We start from the raw sequence: 16,617 nt of genomic DNA, 5'->3' as shown, positions 1-16,617 counted from the left end.
GAAGTTTATACCACTATGGGCCTATCTTAAGAAACAAGAGAAATTCCCAGTAAACAACCTAACATCACACCTAAAAAGACTAGAGAAAGAAGAACAAAAGCAACTCAAAGTTAGCAGAAGAAAGGAAATAATAAAAATCAGAGAAGAATTAAATGAAATACAGAACAAAAAGACTGTAGAAAATTAATAAAACAAAGAGCTGGTTCTTTGAAAAGTTTAATAAAATTGACAAACCCCTGGCTAGACTCACTAATAAAAAAAAGGGAAAAGACTCATATAAATAAAATCAGAAATGAGAGAGGAGAAATCACCACAGACATCACAGACATACAAAGGATCGTACTAGATATTATGAAAGCCTTTATGCCACCAAATTCAATAATCTAGAAGAAATGGATAAGTTCCTAGAAACAAATAGCCTTCCTAGACTAAATCATGAAGAACTGGAAAATCTAAAGAGACCGATCAGCAGTGAGGAAATTGAAACAACCATCAAAAACTCCCAAAAAAACAGAAGTCCAGGACCAGATGAATTCTACCAAATGTTCAAGGAAGAATTAAAACCTATTCTTTGCAAACTCTTCCAAAAAATTGAAGAAAAGGCAATACTTCCTAACACATTCTAAGAGGCCAATATGACCCTAATACCAAAACCTGGCAAAGATAACATACAAAAAAAGAAAATTACAGACCAATATCCCTGATGCATACAGATGCAAAAATCCTAACCAAAATACTAGCTAATTGAATACAATAGTACATCCAAAAAATAATACATCACGATCAAGTGGGATTCATTCCAGGGGCACAGGATGGTTCAACATTGCAAATCAATCAACTTAATACACAACATTAACAAAGGAAAGGATAAAAATCATATGATCTTGTCCATAGATGCAGAAAAAGCATTTGATAAGATACAACATCCATTTATGATTAAAACGTTCAATAAAATAAGAATAGAAGGAAAGTACCTCAACTTAATAAAGGCCATATATGATAAACCCTCAGCCAATATCATACTCAATGGTGAAAAACTGAAAGCTTTTTCCCGAAGATCAGGAACAAGACTAGGATGTCCTCTCTCACTACTCTTATTCAACTTAGTACTGTAAGTTCTAGCCAGAGCAATAAGGCAAGAGAAAGAAATAAAAGGCATCAAAATAGAGAAGTAAGAAGTCAAACTGTCACTTTTTGTGGATGACATTGATGCTGTGTATAAAAAACCCTACAGACTCTACCAAAAAAAAAAAAAACTGCTGGAAACAATAAACAAATACAGTCAAGTTGCAGGATAAAAAATCAATGTACAAAAATCCATTGCCTTCCTGTATACCAACAACAAAACTTCAGAAAAAGAAATAGAGAAAACAATTCCTTTTGCAATCACAACCAAAAGAATAAAATACCTAGGAATAAACTTAACAAAGAATGTGAAAGACCTATATACTGAAAATTATAAAACATTATTAAAAGAGATTGAAAAAGACACAATGAAATGGAAAAATATCCTGTGTTCATGGATTGGAAAAATCAACATAGTTAAAATGGCCATTTTACCCAAAGCAATATACAGATTTAATGCAATCCCCATCAAAATTCCAATGTCATTTTTTAAAGAAAAGAACAAGAAATCATCAGATTTATATGGAACCACAAATGATCCAGAATAGCCAAAGCAATCCTGAAAAAAAAAAAAAAAAAAGAACAAGGCTGGAGGTATCATGCTACCTGACTTCAAAATATACTACAAAGCTACAATAATCAAAAAACAGCATGATATTGGCAGAGAAACAGACACACAGACCAATGGAACAGAATAGAAAGCCCAGCTATAAAACCACACATATATGGACAGATAATTTTCAACAAAGGAGCCAGAAATGCACATTGGAGTAAAATAGTCTCTTCAATAAATGGTGCTGGGAAAACTGGAAAGCCACATGCAAATGAATAAAACTGGATTGCAGTTTTTCCCCCTGTACAAAAATTAATTCAAAATGTATCAAAGACTTAGACATAAGACCCGAAACTATAGGTCACATAGAAAAAAATATATAGGTACTAAACTTATGGACCTGGGTGGTAGATAACATTTTATGGACTTGACCCCAAAAATAAATGAATGGGACTACTAGTATATCAAACTGAAGAGCTTCTGCACAGCAAAAGAAGTGGACAACAAAACAAACAGACAGACAGCCAGATGGGAGATGATATTTGCAAACAGTAGCTCCGACAAAGGTTTCATTTCCAAAATATATAAAGAACTCATAAACTCAACACCAGACAAATAACCCAATCAAAAAGTGGGCAGAGGACCTGAAAATACACCTCTCCCAAGAAGACATACAAACAGCCAATAGATATATGTAAAGATGTCCAATCTCACTGGCAATCAGGGAAATGCAAATTAAAACTACAATAAGATGCCACCTTACACTGGTTACAGTGGCCATTATCAACAAGACAAGCAACAACAAGTGTTGGAGAGGTTGTGGAAAAAAGGGAACCCTCATTCACTGCTGGTGGGAATGTAGACTGGTACAGCCACTATGGAAAGCAGTCTGGCGATTCCTCGAAAAATTAAAAATAGAGCTACCATGTGACTCAACAATCCCACTCCTGGGTATATACCCGAAAAACTCGAAATCATTTATGTGCAAAGATATATGCACCCCTATGTTTATTGCAGCATTATTCACGGTGGCCAAGAGTTAGAAACAGCCAAAGTGCCCTATGATAGAAGATTGGATAAAGAAGATGTGGTACATATACACAATGGAATGCTACTCAGCCATAAGAAACGATAAAATAGTGTCATTTACAACAGCATGGATGGACCTTGAGAACATTATGTGAAGTGAAATAAGTCAAACAGAGAAAGCTAAGAACTATATGATTTAACTCGTATGTGGAATATAAAACTGAAACTTATGTACACAAACAGAAGTGCGGTGGTTGCTAGAGGGAGGAGGTGGGGGAAGAAAGTGGTCCTGATATGAGGTGACAGGAGAAGATTTGACTTTGGGTGGTGGGCATATGGTCTTATATACAGATCTTGCAAATTAGAAATCCATACATGTAACCTATATTTTCATGTAGACTAATGTCACCCCAATAAAATCCTATATAACAAAAGGTAAATAAATAAATAAATAAATAAATAAATAAATAAATAAATAATTTTTTAAAAAAAAGAGAGAGACAATGGGCTGAGGCAGCCTAAACTTACTCTACAGACTTTGGAAGGTTCTCAGGGAAGGCCAGGAAGCCATGGGGGTGGCAGGGAAACCCACAGGTATAAGTGATCTTGGTATGTCTTGGGCCTTTTGCTGACTTGCCTTTGGGCTTGAAGCTGGTGGAAGCTGACCTTGGTGTACAGCTTGGCCCCTCCCCTACACAACCACGCCCATCAGAGGCAATCACAAACTGTGGATCTCTTGGTAGCATCCCAAGGCTGGTTACAGTCAGCATTTGACATTGACCTGTACCAGAGTCCCTCCCAAGAGGTCCCAGAACCAATGCAACCAATGATGGGCTTAGGACCACAGTAGAGCACATAACAAAAGACACATCATAGGGGTAAAAGGAGGAGAAGAGAGAGAGGAAGGGATCAAGAATCAATTTGAGGCCCAGCCCATGTGACTCAGTGGTTGAGAGTCACCTTATGAACCAGGAGGTCTCGGTTTGATTCCTGGTAAGGGCACATGCCCAGATTGTGAGCTCGATCACTAGTGAAGACTAGACTGAGTTACTTGGGAAAGAAGATTGGTCTTGCCTATCTCCAGTGCACGGGTGGCACCCCTCATCCACCTGCTGGACAAAGGGAAACAAACAGCACTGGTCTGGAAATCTGGGCCTGCCCTGCCCAACCTGACAGCACAGGGGAATTGGGCATCTGGCCAATTCAGAGTCCCAGTGGACCTGGGAGTTTTAGCTCCAACTTGCTGTTGCCAGCTACACAGAAATATTGGATTCCAAGTGAGGGTGGGTTTTTTTTTTAATCTCTTCCTACTTAGTTAGGCAGTGCGGGGTGCCCAAGAACTATGCAATGCTGGGTTTTTGTGACTGTATCTCCAAGATGGGCTTCTGTCCGGGAGTCAGACAGGCAAGTGCTGGGCACTGTGGCTGCATTATGGGGAAGCAGATCTGAGGTCAGTCCACACAGTCCTGGGAAGAACATATAGATTGTATGCACTACCCGAAATGGGAGACTGTGTGAATCACCCTTGGACCCTCACTGAGTGCAGTTCCAAGGGGAAAGGAAGAGCAGCTCAGAATAGGGACATTCAAAGTGTGAGACCTGTGGCAAACCCAACCCTGGATTCCAGAGGCCCCAAACACCAGACTACTAGGGCCTCTGCCTTGTCTGAGATTTGGACAGGATGCCTGCCGAGGGCCAGACTGGGACAGTGTCTAACATTGCCTTTCATCAATGAACCTGACAGGAGGCAGAGACTGGCACACCAAGTGGCCAGATTCAAACAATATCAGAGGAGGATCCAACATGTTTCACAAACATCATATCCAAAGGGTGACGGGAACAGGCACAAAAATCTTCTGAGGCAAACTCCGCTTTTATCTTTTTTAACCTTCTATTTATTCTATTTCAGTTTTTTTTCTTTTATTTTCTTTTGTCTTTCATATCTGTTATTTGTCTCTTTCCTTTTCTTCTTTTATTTTTCTCTTTCCTATTTTTTCATTTTCTTTTACTATTCTTTATTTTATTTATTTATTATTTTTATGTCTATTTTTCTTTTATCTTTCTTCTTTCCTTTCATATTCTCTTTTTTGCTTCTATTTTTCTTCTCTAATTGTTTTTGTCTCTTGTCTTCTTTTGTATCTTTCTTCTATTTTGTTCTTGTTGTTGTTATTGTTGGTTTTGGTTTCGTTTTGTTCTGTCAGCACCTGAACAACAGTTTGCACAATATGATAGATGTTGAGCCTCACAGTCAGTCAGGCTCAGGATAGAGCCTACCCACTAATGGGACAACAACAATCAAGACCCAATTACAACAGGAGGGCCCACCTAACCCACACAAGAGACATTCCTAGAGCACTCAGCTCAGGAGATAAAGGAGATTACACCACTGGATCCAACAGGACATCCACTAGAGTAGGCCACGTCACCAAGACTGGGAATCATAGCAATTCTATCTAATACATAGAAACAAACACAAAGAGACAGCCAATACAGGGAGACAACAAAACTAGCCCAAATTGAAAGAATCGGAGAAGTCTCCAGAAAAGACCTAAATGTAATGGAGGGAAAGAAATTTATCAGAAACAAAGTTCAAAGTAATGGTTATAAGGGTTCTCAGCAGCATAAAACGAACATAGAAACCTAGAAAGATAACCAGTCGGAAATGAAGATGAACATATCTGAAATAAAAAAATACACTAGAAGGAATAAACAGTAGATTCAATGAAGCAGAGTGTCAAATCAGAAAATTAGAAAACAAGATGGAAAAAAATCACTTAGAGCAGCAAAAAAAAAAGTAATAATTTAAAAACATGAGGACAGTTTAAGAAAATTTTAGGTCAACATGAAACATAACAACATCTGCATAATAGGGTACCATAAGAAGAAGAAAGTGAGCAAGGGGTAGAAAACCTGTTTGAAGAAATAATGACAGAAAAATTGGTGAAGGAAAAGGTCACACAGTTCAGGAAGCACAAAGAGTTCCAATCAAGATGAACCCAAAGAGACCAACAATAAGACACATTATAATTAAAATGGCAAAAGTTAAAGAGAAAGAGAGAATCTTAAAGGCAGCAAAAGAGAGACCTACAAGGGAGTTCCTAAAAGGCTGTCAGCTGATTTCTCAACACAAATACTATAGGCCAGAGAAATTAGCATGAAGTTTTCAAAGTAATTAAAAGCAAAGATTTCACAGGCAAAAAAAAAAAAGGGAGGGGGGGTGGAGGAGCTAAAAGAGTTCATTTTCAGCATTGCAAGTAATGTTCAAGGAACTGTTGTAATAAAAAGAAATAGAGAGAACAATGTAGGTATAAAGAAAAAATGGAAATAAGTATCTATGGATAATAAACTTAAATGTAAATATATTAAATGCTCCAACCAGAAGACATAAGTTAGTTTAATGGATAAGAAAACATGACCCATATAGAGGATGTGTACAAGAAATCCACCTCAGAATAAAAGATTCAAACAGACAGAAAGCAAAGAAGTAGAAAAAATATTCCATGCAAATGGAAATGAAAAGAGAGCTAGGGCACCAATACTTGTATCTGACAAAATAGACTTCAAAACAAAAGCTATAACAAGGGAGAATGAAGGATACTACATAATATTAAAAGGATTATTCCAACAAGAGAATATAATCCTTAATATATTATATGCCTATATGTATTTGGATATATAGGCATCCAAAATAAAAGCACCTAACTATATTTTTAAAAACTCTTGGAAGACTTGAAGGCAGAGATTGATGGAAAGACAGTCATAACTTAGCATGGGACTTTAACACCCCACTGGCATCACTAGATAGATCTTCTAGACAAAAAAAATCAACAAGGAAACAGCGGCCTTAAAACACCACACTAGATCAGATGGATTTGATTGACATTTACAGAACATTTAATCCCAAAGCAGCAGAATACACATTCCTCTCAAGTGCCCATGGATCATTCTCAAAGATAGATCTCAAAGATGTTAGGTCATAAAATAAGTCTTTATAAATTTAAGAAAATTGGAATCATATCAAGCATCTTTCTAGATCACATGGCATAAAACTAGAAATCAACTACAGTTTTTAAAACACTCAAAAACATTCAAGCACATTAAGGCTACACAGCTTGTTATTAAATAATGAATAGACTATCAATGAGATCAAGGAAAAAATAAAAAACATCCTGAAACTAATGAAAATGAGCACCCAACAACCCAAAATCTAAAGAACACAACTAAAGCAGTGCTGAGAGGGAAGTTCATACCATTATAGACCTACCAAAAAAAAAAAGAAAGAAAAAGAAAAAAACTCTAATAAACTATCTAAGCATACAGCTAAAAGAATTAGAAAAGAAACAACACGAAAAGCCCAGAGTGAGTAAAAGGAAGGAAACAATAAAGATCTGAGTGGAAATAAATGACACAGAGACTAAAAAACAATGCAAATGATCAATGAAACCAAGAGGTGGTTCTTTGAAAAGATAAATAAGATTGTGAACCTTTAGCAAGACTTATTAAGATGCAAAGAGAAAGGACCCAAATAAATAAAATCAGAAATGAAAGAGGCGAAGTAACAACTGACATCACAGAAATACAAAGGATTGTAAGAAAATACTTTGAAGATTTATATGACAACCAACTGGACAACCTGGGCCAAATGGACAAATTCCTAGAAATATTCTATCTGCCAAAACTCAGTCAAGAAGAATCAGAAAACTTGAATAGGCCAATAACAGTGGGTGAAATTGAAGCAGTAATCAAAATACTCCCAGTAAACAAAAGCCCTTGACTGAATGGCTTCACAGGTGAGTTTTACCAAACATTCAAAGAATTAACACCAAGCCTCCTCGAACTATTCCAAAAACTTCAAGTGGAGAAAAGACTTCCAAGCTCTTTTTACGAAGCCAGCATTATCCTAAATCCAAAACCATAAAGACACTACAAAAAAGAAATCTATAGACCAATACCCCTGATGAACATAGATGACATTGATGCTGTGTATAAAAAACCCTACAGTCTCTACCAAAAAAAAACTACTGGAAACAATAAACAAATACAGTCAAGTTGCAGGATACAAAATCAATGTACAAAAATCCATTGCCTTCCTGTATACCAACAACAAAACTTCAGAAAAAGAAATGGAGAAAACAATTCCTTTTGCAATCATGTGCAGCTATCTTAAGCTCTCAGGTTGAATTTTATTTTAGGACAAAAGCTAACATGGAAGTTCTTTAACAGAACATGCAGGGTATTTCTGTTGTTAGAAGAAAATCAATTTTCTTGAGCATATTAATACAGTACTATATATTCTCATGTACCTATTGTGGTCCTACCTATAATCCACTGAATGTCAGAAAAAGTATCGGGTTGAAATCAGAGGAAGTAATAAAAAGTCGTCTTCATTGAGTGATTCTTCACTTTCCAGCACTGTACCCTAATATAGTAGCGTGATTGACATTTATTATATGCCTACTTAATATTTGATAAATTAAACAGAAATAAATAGTCTTTCATTGAGGATTCGCTACCACATGACATACAATATTTCCTCAGTTTTAAAATATTACCAATTTTAAGAAATGCTATCTTTTTAATAATTTTTTTCAGGAGAAAAAAAATACCTATCTTACCAATAGTCAAATATTTCTGAATTTCTTTATCATTTTTTAAAGAAGAAACATCGTATTTGAAGTTACCAAATCAATAAAGAGTGATCTTAGATCAACATCTTAATCTTACTCTGTTTTATTCATTCTAAGATAGCTAACCAATGTGAGTCAGGCAAGGAATACTAGTCCTATGCAGATTTAGTATCAAAAATGCTTTCTACTATCATCTATTTGCCACATTTTGTGGCCAAACTTGAATAAAATAATATTCCCCCACAGGACAGAGAACCCAGGAGATGCCTCAAAAACCTGGAGCATAAGTTAGAGCTCTCTTGTTTATCTGTTATCAATTGTTAAAGATATACCAGTTGATACAACAGTGGATAGTAGAATCAATGTGTGAGTAATTTAAAAATATAGACTCTAGAATCTCAACACTAATTTTATAAACCATATATTTTAGATTTGAGTCCTACTATTCTGGATTTTTTAAAAGCTCCCCCAAGTTGTTTTTGTTACAGTGAGCCTGATATCCATTTATAAGATTTCATTTGTTGTAACTGTCCTAGACCAAGGTGGTTCTCAAAAATCAAGGAGAAAGCTCTGGGATCAGCATGGGGAAATGTCCCTATGACTACACAAATTTTTTTAAATTTCTTTATTGATTAAGTTATCACATATTTGTCCTCATCCCCCCATTCCCATCCCACACCCCTCCCTACGCATGCTTCCACCCCCCTGTTGTCCTTAACCACTGGTTAGGCTCATATGCATGCACACAAGTCCTTTGGTTGATCTCTCCCCTATATTCCCACCCTACCCTACCCTCCCTCTGAGGCCCGACAGTCTGATCCATTCCTCTGTTCTCGGAAGCTAAGCAGGGTTGGGCCTGGTTAGTACTTGGATGGGTGACTACACAAATTTTTAAAAAGTAGTCATTTTTATGAAGTGCAAAAGCAAGCACTCTTTTAGTTCCCTTTTTATGACCATTCATTTGTTTTATAAAACAAAACAAAAAACATTTGCATATAATCAGGATAAAGTTCTGGAGAAGGACCCATTTTTCTGTAAGGCCCTGCAAACATTTATCCATAGACACAGGTATAGAAGCTTAGTTCAGGCTGTTTCCTGCAGTTCTTTCTAAACAGATTCAGATCAAGGGCCTTCATGGGTCCTCTGAGTGAACGTGTGAATAGTCTCCCATATGTGAACTTAAGAAATTCAGGCCCAGATAATTATGTCAAAACCTGCCACAAAACTATACTAGAAAGAAATTCTTTTTATTTTAATTTTTTCTTCATTGATTAAGGTATTACATATGTGTCCTTATCCTCCCATTGACCCCTCACTGACCCACCCCCAATCATGCCCTCACCCCCTTGGTGTCTGTGGCCATTGGTTAAGCTTATATGCATGCATACAAGTCCTTTGGTTGATCTCTCCCTTACTCCCACCCTCCCCTACCTTCCCTCTGAGGTTTGACAATCTGATCAATGCTTCTCTGTCTCTGGATCTGTTTTTGTTCATCAGTTTATGTTGTTCATTATATTCCACAAATGAGTGAGATCGTGTGATATTTATCTTTCTCTGACTGGCTTATTTCACTTAGCATAATGCTCTCCAGTTCCATCCATGCTGTTGCAAATGGTAAGAATTCCTTCTTTTTTATAGCAGTGTAGTATTCCATTGTGTAGATGTACCATAGTTTTCTAATCCACTCATCTGCTGATGGGCACTTAGGCTGTTTCCAAATCTTAGCTATGGTAAATTGTGCTGCTGTGAGCATAGGGCTGCATATATCCTTTCTGATTCGTGTTTCTAGTTTCTTGGGATATATTCCTAGAAGTGGGATCACTGGGTCAAATGGCAGTTTCATTTTTAGTTTTTTGAGGAAACTCCATACTGTTTTCCACAGTGGCCGCACCAGTCTGCATTCCCACCAGCAGTGAAAGAGGGTTCCTTTTTCTCCACATCCTCGCCAGCATTTGTTGTTTGTTGATGATAACCATTCTGACAGGTGTGAGATGGTACCACATTGTCGTTTTGATTTCCATCTCTCGGATGATTAGTGACTTTGAGCATGTTTTCATACGTCTCTTGGCCTTCCTTATGTCCTCTTTCGAAAAGTATCTATTTAGATCCGTTGCTTGATTGGGTTGTTTATCTTCCTTTTGTCTAGTTGTATGAGTTCCCTGAAAATGTTGGAAATTAAACCCTTATTGGAGATAACAATATTGAATGATTCCACTTTTATGAGGTATAAAATAGTCAAACTCATAGAATGAGAACTCTGGTAGTTGCCAGGGTCTAGGGGGTGTTTGGGGGAATGCAGTGTTACAAATACAGGAGTACAAATTTTCAGTTTTTCAAGATTAATAGAGGTCTAGAGATAAGAGAGTGCTGCTTCTTGAACAACAATGTAAGTGTACTTAACACCACTCAATTTTACACTTAAATTATTAAAATGGTAAAAAAAATTATGTTAAAATAGCAACATTTTAATAAAAATTTATAAAGACACTTTTAAAAAATATTTCTACTGTGTACATCTGCTTTCCAAATGTAAATATAAGAGTGAGTTACAATACAAGATCACTTAATAAACATCCATTACCATTCACATGTTATGGCACAGACAGAATGGCATTAGAGGTCGGAGGTGGAAATAGGAGAAAATGAAGATTTTTTAAAATTGTGGAACATTAAACAAAGAGAGCCTGGACATGTACAAATGAGTCACATGATGGCAAAAAAAGGCTTTTAGAAGAGTGGTAAAGTTTATGGCAAGAGTGGATAAAGATACTTCACACTCTGCTTCTTAACAATGTTCCCCTAGAGCCGTGGTCGGCAAACTGAAGCTCGCGAGCCACATGCGGCTCTTTGGCCCCTTGAATGTGGCTCTTCCACAAAATACCACAGCCTGGGAGAGTCTATTTTGAAGAAGTGGCATTAGAAGAAGTTTAAATTTAAAAAATTTGGCTCTCAAAAGAAATTTCAATCATTGTACTGTTGATATTTGGCTCTGTTGACTAATGAGTTTGCCGACCACTAATTATTGATCATTTTATTAGTAAGACTGGTGGGAAGCAGGTAAATCTACATAATGGAAATGAGCTCTTCCATGCTAGAGTGTTAATAAGATGAAAGAACACAAAGTCTGTCACATAGTAGGTGCCTTACTAAAGTAATGAGTGTACCTTAACTCAGCTAGCAAATCTAAATTAAAGTAACTCATTAAACAATATAAAATAGCATAACCTATAAAAAGAGGAAAACCACAGAAAGATTTCACAGGCTTCCTTATTAAAAACAATGCCTATAACATAAAGTATACTCAATAAATTTATTGAACAAAATTGAAAGGAAAATCTTACAATTCCACATACTTTTACTGATTTCCAAGTGAGATGTTTCTGAAGTTCCTAAGTTGATTCTTCTAGCTCAATCTGTCAATAAATGTCAAGCTGTTTATTGTGGCTGTTCTTTCTCTCCAGGAAATAATTTCAACCAAAATTTATAAGGATATGAAGGTTTTTTGATGAATGATAACTCTACATGGTCTATAAACCTAGAGAGGTATTTTCATAGAGTGTTTTCCCTCTAATCCTACCTACACCTGTGCTGCCAGAGCCTTGGACACCTCCTGTCTGTGATTACAATTCCCTGCTTTGGTCAGGTGTATGCAACAAGGAAAGTCCTGGAATTTTGCTCCTTCCAACACACCTCTCAACTGTAGGCTCACTCAGGGCACAGAAATACAATGCTGAGTCCTCCAGCTGTGAAGCTGAGATGGCAAGGTTGACAAAACTCTTTGCTTTCTAAAAATTCAATGAGTAGCGACCTTCTGTGGCATTTTGCTGGTTGTAAGTGTCCTGACAAATAAGGAAAATCATCACCCCACTGCTGAGCCGCTTGTACCAGAATAGACTATAACTTGTAGAACTGGTGTCATATGTGCAATCCAGGCTCACAGCCTCCTTCTCCTGCACCAATATTGCTTGTTGGCCTTGAGTTACCTTCTGGGCAATACTGGATCCTGAAAGAAAAAAAAATACAAGCAGAAGGATTTGGAAATTATTTTATAGACCCTGCTACTTTTCCTTTCCAGGGTACCCCCGATCCTTAGGTCATAAAGGAGACCCATTACCACTGGAGCTCCCTACCTTGCCACATTAAAGCTACAACCACCTTCAGAGGGCTGGGGAGTAACATCTTTGATCAAAATACTTTGTGCTTTAGTTTCAGGGCTCTGCAAGGTGAGGTGACTCTGACAGATGGAGAGGAGAAATGCCGAACTATGTGCTGTTGCTTCCCCAGAACAGGAAAGGGGGGTTCCTGGTGCAGCAAGTTTGTGTGGGACACATCAGACTTCTCAATGTACTGGCTGAGAGTCTCACCCAACCCAAACATTCTTTTGCATTAACCAACTCTTAATTTAGAAACAATTACATCCTCTACTGGGGATGGAGCCCACAACCCTGGCATGTGCCCTTGACCAAAATGGAACCCAGGACCCTTAGATTTAATGGTGTTTCCAGTGCAAGATCTATAGATACTTCAACCATTTAGTTGAGGCTACAATTATTTTGCGACAAGAAGAAAAAATTTTGGCTATTGTATCAAGAAATTGGCAATGATACGCTATGGGTCTTCGTTGTTAATATCCGTAGGCATGGCTTTCCTTTTATCTTCATACACAACAATTTATTGCAATCAGTGATAGTATAATCAGCTCACCCATGAAAGTGTGTGTGTGTGTGTGTGTGTGTGTGTGTGTGTGTGTGTGTGTATTACTTTTACAGCTGGTCATACAGAATATAGAGGCCTGTTGTAGCTCATTTATAGTACTAACCGAGGTAATGGTTAACACATACACTTAACAGCTTGATAACCTAACTCTAATGTCTAATCTGGCCTTTCCAAACACCACTGAGGTATCACCCTAAACAGAGAGGAGAAGGGGACCTTTGGGACAGAACTGCATGTCTTGGGGCTTCATTCTAGTCTTCAGTAGAGGGAGACTAGTTTATCTCTGCTATTTGGCACAAGATAGATAACTGAATAGACAATGATAGTGAGGGGGAATATTGACATAGTAATTGATAGATTGAAAGCTACAGTGATTAAACAGCCTAGCCTTCTTATAATAAAGTTATTTATTTCTATCTTAGGTGAAACAACAGCACACACAGGTGTGAGGAAACATGCTTATTATATCTTAGGTTATTTCCATAACCCATTACATGTAGCATTTTTTAAATAAGTGGCAACACCCAGTTTCATCACAGATGTAATGAATGAACATAGCAGTTGGTAAAATCATCAATCTCCTTTTCAATATACAATTTTACTCATGTTTATTTTTAGTGGGTACACTAAAAAAAAATCCCAGAGATAGATTGCCATTAGGACTTGTGAAATGACCTTATCAAGTACAATTTATTACCAGCTCAGCAGATAAAGTACAAGAAATGGATCCTTTGTTACACATCTACCAACTAGAATGACATTACACATTCTTAAATGACAAGAATGAGGTTTTTCAGAGATCATCAGAAGTAGACATTTCACCAGAAGAAGAGTACAAATATGAGATCACAGAAACAAACATGTAATTGCGTAAAGTAGGCGTCTCTATTCAAAACCACTAGAAGAGAATTCTCCTTGATAATAGAAACCAATGATTGTCACACACTCCTTTGCATTCTTTTGTTTTTAATCCTTTTAGAGAAATATTCTTACTTTAATAGTAGGATGTTTTATATTTCTGATTTACCTGATTTTGTTTTCTTGCTAATAAAACAGCTTTCTTAGATAGAGCCTTTATTTGAGATAATACCCACCCTAATGCTAAGTTCGGCTCTACAAAGCCATTGCTAGTGCAACAAAGTAAAGAGTTGTTGGATGGGTCATTCAATGTTAATCCTGGAAAATCCAAATAATAACTGTACTCCAATTAGTACTGTTGGAGTGAATCTTCCTCAGTAGAAATGGAAACACTTGAGATGATGACCTATCTCTATAAAATTTAATTAGAAGTCTAAAACACTAAGTATAGAAAAACTGCAAGTGGTGGCAGAGATGGGAATCATGCATGTGCTCAGTGGCATGTGCTCCCTCTCACGAGATCCCGACATCTCAAAAGGTTATGTATTGTATGTTCCATTCATATGACACCCCCAAAAAGATAAAATATAGAACAAACTGAAGTTTGAAAAGAGTTAAGAAAAGGGGATTGTGTAATTACATAAGGGCAGCAAAAAAGAATTTGGGGGAACAATGGAACTATTTTGTATCATGATCATGTGATGGTTACATAATCATGTAATCTATACAATGTATTAAAATTTAAAATTCATTTAATTGTACACCAAAAGTAGTCAGCTTTTCTATATAATTATTTAAAATAAAAACTAAAAACACTGAGTTCAAAATGGTGAAGTAGGGATTTTCTATCTCTTCCCCTTTCCCAAAAAAATACCAATTTTCATAATCATGCACTAAATAGAATGCAAGAGCCCAGCAGAGAAGTTATACTGTGGAAGAGGGACACTGCGGAAACAAAAATATCTGAGATGGGTATCATTGAAAAAAATAAGAGGAACAATTTCACTTTACCCTAGTCATCCTCCCCCTTCCTCAACCATATGGCACAGCTCACAGTCAAGATAAATTGTCTAGGCCTTTGATTTTTACCACAGGGAAAAGTGGGAGCATGTGAGTGAGCACCTGGCTCCTCCAACTTCGGGGTATGCTTCCAAAGAGATTCACCTCTTTCTTGTTCCATCCAGAATGCTGACATGTGATGCCCAACTAGGAAGTGGGGGACTCCTGGGAGAACAGCAGCCAGAGCTCGCAGTGAGCGTTAAAAGAATATGGATTCTACTAACCACAGAACAGACCCATCATGAACATGCCCACGACTGCCGTGGACATGTGGCATGTGAATCACCACAAATGGCCCACGAGCATCCCCAATACTCAGTGCCTCACCCACATGCCCTCCCATCCTGCTACCAGTGCACTTCGGAGGGCAACAGCAGTGAGCCTTTGCAGCTGGTTACTGAGCATGCGCAAAAAAGCACGTTGTGAGACTGGGAGTAACCACGCAAATGTGAGCAGTCAGCACCGCCCTGGAGAAAGCAAGCAAACGAGAAGCTGTCTGCAGTCTGACTCTGCAGGATAAAGAGAGGGCCATAAAATTTGTAGTAAATTACTCAGAGACAGTCGGACACCAACACAGTGAAGATTTAAAGCTTGAATGTCTATACTGTTTAGTGTTTACTGACACTACACACTCTGGCTAGAGCATTTCTTCCAATAAATTCACACTTACCTGTGATAAAGCAGTTAAGTCCATAATAACTGCTCTCTCTCTCTCTCTCTCTCTCTCTCTCTCTCTCTCTCTCTTTCCTGACTTGGTTTAGGAAGAATAAACCAATAAGATAAAAGTCATGCATCCCTCTCCCTCCATCAGTCTTCCAGGAAATGGGCCAATCAACAGGCACCTTTCTTTTACTGGACTGGAGCTAGTGGTTATAGTGAGGGAAATAATAAAAGTCATTGAGGTGTTGGGCTACAATACTGGCCAATCTTGTTCACATGTGATACATCTGATTTAATGTGATGCCTTTCCTTATGAGAACAAATGAATTACTAATAACTGATAACCATAACTCAGCCAAGAGTGATCATCTCACCATATCAGTCACCAATGATATAAATTTTAGGAAGACTATAAAATATCTAGGGTTTTTTTTATTTATCTTTATTGTTGAAAGTATTACAGATTTCTCCCCTTTTATCACCACATTGGCCCCCTCCACCCTGTTCCCCCCCCTCCCCAGGTCTTCTGCACTATTGTCTGTCCATGGGTTATGCATATCCTATCTAATAAAATGGTAATATGCTAATTGACCATCACTCCAACACACAAGATGGCTGCCCCCATGTGGTCAAAGATGGCCGCTCCCATGTGGACACAAGATGGCCACCACAGATGGCCAGCAGGGGAGGGCAGTTGGGGGCAATCAGGCCTGCAGGGGAGGGCATTAGGGGTGACTGGGCCGGCAGAGGAGGGCAGTTGGGGGGGAGCAGGCCAGCAGAGGAGGGCAGTTAGGGGCAACCAGGCCTGCAGGGGAGGGCAGTTGGGAGCGACCAGGCCTGCAGGGGAGGGCAGTTGGGAGTGACTGGGCCAGCAGGGAAGGGAAGTTGTGGGGAACCAGGCCTGCAGGGGAGGGCAGTTGGGGGCAATCGGGCCAGCAGGGGAGCAGTTAGGTGTTAATCAGGCCAGCAGGGGAGCAGGTAGGGGGTGAT

This window comes from Eptesicus fuscus, chromosome 5 (assembly GCF_027574615.1).
Source record: "Eptesicus fuscus isolate TK198812 chromosome 5, DD_ASM_mEF_20220401, whole genome shotgun sequence".
NCBI classification, from domain to species: Eukaryota; Metazoa; Chordata; class Mammalia; order Chiroptera; family Vespertilionidae; genus Eptesicus; species Eptesicus fuscus.
The sequence above is the reverse complement of the archived record's forward strand: the minus strand, read 5'-3'. Positions refer to the sequence as shown.